At 42.3% G+C, this 6,000-nt stretch overlaps 2 protein-coding genes across 5 annotated transcripts in view; both read right to left on the reverse strand.

Moving 5' to 3' along the window:
* LOC114828690 (BOLA class I histocompatibility antigen, alpha chain BL3-7-like) overlaps positions 1-6,000 on the reverse strand; it is a 593,411-nt gene that overhangs the window by 323,663 nt on the left and 263,748 nt on the right. The gene's annotated exons all lie outside the window — the stretch shown is intronic.
* LOC105009518 (class I histocompatibility antigen, F10 alpha chain-like) overlaps positions 1-6,000 on the reverse strand; it is a 262,976-nt gene that overhangs the window by 232,642 nt on the left and 24,334 nt on the right. The gene's annotated exons all lie outside the window — the stretch shown is intronic.

Genomic DNA, 6,000 nt, shown 5'->3' on the forward strand with positions numbered 1-6,000 from the left:
CACTGGACCAGCTCTATACCCTCTACGGGGTGTTGGAGGGTTCATGGGAGTTTGCCCAACCAATCCACATGTGTTTTGTGGATTTGGAGAAGGCATTAGACTGTGTCCCTCGCGGCATCCTGTGGAGGGTGCTTGGGGAATATGGGGTCCTGGGTCCTTTGCTAAGGGCTGTCAGGTCCCTGTACGACCGAAGCAGGAGCTTGGTCCGCATTGCCGGCAGTAAGTCAGACTTGTTCCCAGTGCATGTTGGACTCCGGCAGGGCTGCCCTTTGTCACCGGTTCTGTTCGTAATTTTTATGGACAAGATTTCTAGGCGCAGCCAGGAGCCGGAGGGTATCAGGTTTGGGGACCACACGATTTCGTCTCTGCTCTTTGCGGATGATGTTGTCATGTTGGCCCCTTCAAACCAGGACCTTCAGCATGCGCTGGGACGGTTTGCAGCCGAGTGTGAAGCGGTGGGGATGAAAATCAGTACCTCCAAATCCGAGGCCATGGTCCTCAGTCGGAAAAGGGTGGCTTGCCCACTTCAGCTTGGTGGAGAGTGCCTGCCTCAAGTGGAGGAGTTTAAGTATCTAGGGGTCTTGTTCACGAGTGAGGGAAGGATGGAACGGGAGATTGACAGACGGATTGGTGCAGCTTCTGCAGTAATGCAGTCGATGTATCGGTCTGTCGTGGTGAAGAAAGAGCTGAGCCGCAAGGCGAAGCTCTCGATTTACCGGTCAATCTACGTTCCTACTCTCACCTATGGTCATGAGCTTTGGGTCATGACCGAAAGGACAAGATCCCGGATACAGGCGGCCGAGTGAGTTTTTCCCGCAGGGTGGCTGGGCGATCCCTTAGAGATAGGGTGAGAAGCTCGGTCACCCGGGAGGAGCTCAGAGTAGAGACTATGTCTCTCGGCTGGCCTGGGAACGCCTCGGTGTCCCTCCGGAAGAGCTGGAGGAAGTGTCTGGGGAGAGGGAAGTCTGGGCATCCCTGCTTAGACTGCTGCCCCCGCGACCCGGCCCGGATAAGCGGAAGATGATGGATGGATGGATGGAAGTTTGAGAGGACAAAAGATATCTGCATCTTTTGGATCATTGGTTTTATTTTGGTGTATTTCTGTTTTTGTTATTTACAATATAGTCATTGTAAATAGTAGAGTGAATGGTCAATAAAGATGTATTGATGTGTTCAAACAGCAATTACAAGTTAGTTATAGTGCCTAAACTGATAGCTCTGTCGAAATCGCACCTTGAACTCTCCAGTGACCCTTCTCTCCACCAAAATCCACTCACAGGATAAAAATAAAACACAACGCAGGGAACTCATGGGAAGGATGTTTTTGGAGACATACAACAAAACAAAACACTGGTATAAATTATTAATGCACTGAAGCTTGTAGTGTCTGTGAAGCAGTCAAGAATTCTGACTCAGGTTTACAAATATTTTCACTTGGTGCGTTTTTTCCACAAGGAATAAAATATAACTATGTCAGCTTCCAGTAACTCGCAAGCAACTGAAGAATCTCAGAGAATGAGCTCAACACCGAATCTCACCAACAAACAACACAAATGGCATATATCTCACATGTCCGTTTTGAAGCTAGGAAATGTACTTCGATACATATAAGGTACAACTGACAAAAAAAGGTGTGGCAGTATTTATAAGAACAATACATTTTCATCATCGTCGCAATAAACTCCGTTAGGAATATTGACGCAAAAGAAATGTTTTTGAATATAGGACATATTCCAGGATGAATTTTGCAAATCTCATTTTAAGTTTAGAAAATAAAACTAACTCTCCTATCAGGACCCATCATGAATGGCATGTGAATAACTGTGTTTAAGATTCTAATCACCCCTAATAACAGATCTAGGATCATATTCCCCTACCCCAGTCATAATTGACCCTGAATCAGTTAAAAGGAGCAACATCCCCTAGTCTTAGAAAGCAGGTCTACTGAGTCTCACCGATGACATTGAGGGTGGCTCTGGTCTACTGAGTCTCACCAATGACATTGAGGGTGGCCCTGGTCTACTGAGTCTCACCGATGACATTGAGGGTGGCCCTGGTCTACTGAGTCATTGGCTCTTTACCAGGTTGTTCCTATGTTTTTGTAGGAGCACTCATGAAGCTGGGTGACTGCGCAGGGCAGCAGAGTACCAATCAGCTTGCAGGTAGATGGGGGTGTGGGTGGGGTCTGTGAGTAAGACTGTCATTGGACACTAGAGGGCGGGGCATGAAAGGGTTGATCTCACACTGGGGCTTCTGGACTGAGCCCTCTGGTGGGTGAAGAGAGGAACTGCAGAAGGTGGCTGCTGGGTCTAAGGGAAGAAGACAGAGGTTTAATTAAATGAATTAATCAGCAGAACAAACAAAACATTATTATAATGTATAAATCAATTTGGTCATTTCTCATTCAAATTGTTCCTAATTCCATAAGACATAATTGATGTACAATAGTAACGTCCTTTTCCTAGTAGCAGGAAAGGCTTCACCTCAACCAGGTCTCTTTTGGACAAACCAGCACTCCAGAACTAGACAGCTTGTCCCATAGACTGGAAGAAGGATAATAGTTGTGTTTGTGGGAAACCAGAGGTGGATAGGTAAGATTACTGTAATTGTTACTGTGAATGAGCTAAGAGATGCTGTGGAAAAGTCCACTTTTCAATAAACATTTGAAGGAAAGAAAACATGGTTATTTGCAGTTCATTACTCCAATTTATGAATTGACCAGGAACAAGACAGTTTGCTAAGTGTAATTTATTATTCTGCCATCACACTGTTGCTTTCTCCCTTATATACGTCTAACTAATCGTTACCAAACATATTCTGTCTTCTACTCAAGAAACGCACAAAAATTTAGTTATCACACAAACATGAAAATAAGACGCTATGCTATCCTGGCAACAGACCTCCTGATCTGAGATACCATTTGTATTTCTGTTCTCCAAATGGAAGGAACAAAAATGAGACACAATCTGTCTCTGTGTCCATAGATGTTACAGGTACAGGCCTAGTGCCACAATCCTGTATAGGAAAAAGATTTCAAATTCTAAAATAATTGCAGCCTATTCTAACACAGTGCATTTATTTCAATTTTGAATAGCAGTTTAGCAGTTTTGTAATCAATTAACATAATACAATTCTTACAGAGGCTTATTGAGTTCATAATGCAATTAATACACAAATCATGAGAAAGTAATACAAGTGTTCAGTGTTGTTACATGAAAAGAGATAATCAAATATTTACAAAAATGTGAGGTGTGTACTCACTTTTGTGAGATACTGTATATTCTAGATTCAATAAACGTAGGGAAACATTTCAAACATGTTTTTGTTTCAATCTTGATGATTATGGTTTACAGTTCATGGAAATAAAAAATCCAGCATCTCAAAAATTAGAAGAACATTTTTACAATACAGAAACACAACTTTAAAATATTTTCTGTAACTGACTGGAGGCCAGTGCAAAGACATCACAGTTATTGTCTCCCCAGGCTATTGATTTGACTATTGACCAGTATAAAAACGTAATTGATTAGCCCACTGGAAGCTGAAACAACTAAGTGGCCATGATAATAAAATGAGGGCCCAATTGAAGATATAGTTTGGATTAACAATCCTACTTGTACAGTAATTGCCATGGGATTTTTAGTGTCCACAGAGAAACCAGTTAATTTGCGTTGTGCCTAAGAACAGCTCTTAGCCTTTGTATACAGAGTATATACCACACCCCCTTGTGCCTTATCAATCACATATACACTCAGTTATATACTGAAACTTACAAACTCATTTTTATGTTGGGAATTCCTGTTAGGGAAGTTGATCTGTTTAAGTGTGTGATCACATATGAACAGAGATTCAACATCAACAGGACAATCATGAACAAAAGCCTCAAAATGATAACAACTGAAATGAATGTTCAACACTCTTCAGCGTCAATATCCAAGAGGGATCTTGCTGGCCTAGAAATCTTTGCTGTCCTTCATATTCTTGAATGTTAACAAACACGAAGACATATTGTAGGCCTACAAACAAAACATTTGCTATTACAAACCATTTACAAACATTTAGTTAATAGTTAAAGACATACCCTGATGAGCCAAAACATTATGACCATCTGCCTAATATGCTGTTGGTCCTCTGCATGCCACCAAAACTGCACCAACCTGCTGAGGCATGGACTCCACAAGACCCCTGAAGGTGTCCTGTGGTATCTGGCACCAAGACATTAGAAGCAGATCCTTCAAGTCCTGCAAGTTGCAAGGTGGAGCCACTGTGGATCGGACTTGTTGGTCCAGCACATCCCACTGATACTCAGTCAGTTGAGATCTGGGGAATTTGGAGGCCAGGGCAACACCTTGAACTCTTCATCATGTTCCTCAAACCATTCCCGAACAATGTGTGCAGTGTGGCAAGAAGAATTATCCTGCTGAAAGAGGCCACTGCCATCAGGGAATACCTTTTCCATGAAGGGGTGTATCTGGTCTGCAAAAATATTTTGGTAGGCGGCACCTGTCAAATTGACGTCCACATGAATGCCCAGACCCAAGGTTTCCCAGCAGAACGTTGCCCAGAGCATTACACTCCCTCCACCGACTTGTTGTCTTCCCACAGTGCATCCTGTTGCCGTCACTTCCCCAGGGAAACGGTGCACACCAACATGCCCGTCCATGTGAGTGCCATGCACTCTGTGTTGTGACACATTATTCCCATCATTGACATTTTCTGTGACTTGTGCCAAAATAGACATTCTGTAGGTTCGGACCAGACCAGATAGCGTTTGTTGCACTCAAGCATCAATGACCTTTGGGCCCCCAATACCCTGTCGCCGGTTTGTGGTTGGTCCCTCCTCGAACCACTGTACCATAGGTACTCACCGCTGCTGACCGGGAGCACCCCGCAAGCTTTGCTGTTTCAGAGATGCTCTGGCCCAGTCATTTGACCATAACAATTTGGCCCTTGTCAATTTCACTCAGGTCTTTACTCCTGGCCATTTCTCCTACATTCAACACGTTGACTATGAGAACGGATTGTTTGCTTACCATCCCATCTACCCAGACCTTGACATGTGCCCTTGTTAGATGATCAGTGTTATTCGCTTCACCTGTGAGTAGTCATAATATTTTAGCGCATCAGAGTTTATTCACTTGATCAGCAAACGCCATCAATGTTAGTGGTGAATATAACAGACCCCCAGCACACCCAGGGCATTATTTTGGGCATAAAAGTGTGCATTTGCGCATGCAGCCCAATTTTGTTCGTTTTTTATCCATACATTTGTGTACTGACCAAACAGAAAAGATGTGGAAAAAGTTCGAGTGCGATCAGACCTAGAGTGATTGCTCAAAATATTTAACCGAGCAGTTTGTGAACGCAGACGAATAGCAGGTTTGGGCTTGTTGACAATACATACAAGTACTTTCAGTTTCCTTTACTCAACCTCTAACATTTGGTTCATGACGGATTTTACTGACACTTAATGCTAGCTAAATTCTCATTGGCTCAAAAACGCGTTAAGCTCATAACAACTTTCAACATATTGTCCTCTCTACGAACTTTGTGAAAATACGGTCATGGGCTATGTATTTTTTTGTACTGCTGATCCTGATAACAGGACATCTTCATACAGTATCTGCTGGTCAGTATTTATTTAATTTTATTATAGAAATATTTATTCTGTCCGTTTATGCATGTTTACTTTTCATATAGTACGAGTAGGTTATTTTGCCTCCTTTACTACCTGTTTCCTGTAGACCATGGAACGTTCGTTTAACATGTATGCAAGGCACTGGCAGTACATTACATTTACAGTACTTACTTACATGCATCACATTGCACCAAATTTAAAAAAGCATGTTGACCGAAGTATAAAGTGAACTAGATATATATATATATATATATATATTCTTAAAGTATTCCAATATCTAATTATATTGTTATTTATATTACCTCGATACTGGACACACCTCATCAGATTGTGTTGAATGAAATGACTTTATAGTCGTAGGC

This window comes from Esox lucius, chromosome 10, assembly GCF_011004845.1.
Source record: "Esox lucius isolate fEsoLuc1 chromosome 10, fEsoLuc1.pri, whole genome shotgun sequence".
NCBI lineage: Eukaryota > Metazoa > Chordata > Actinopteri > Esociformes > Esocidae > Esox > Esox lucius.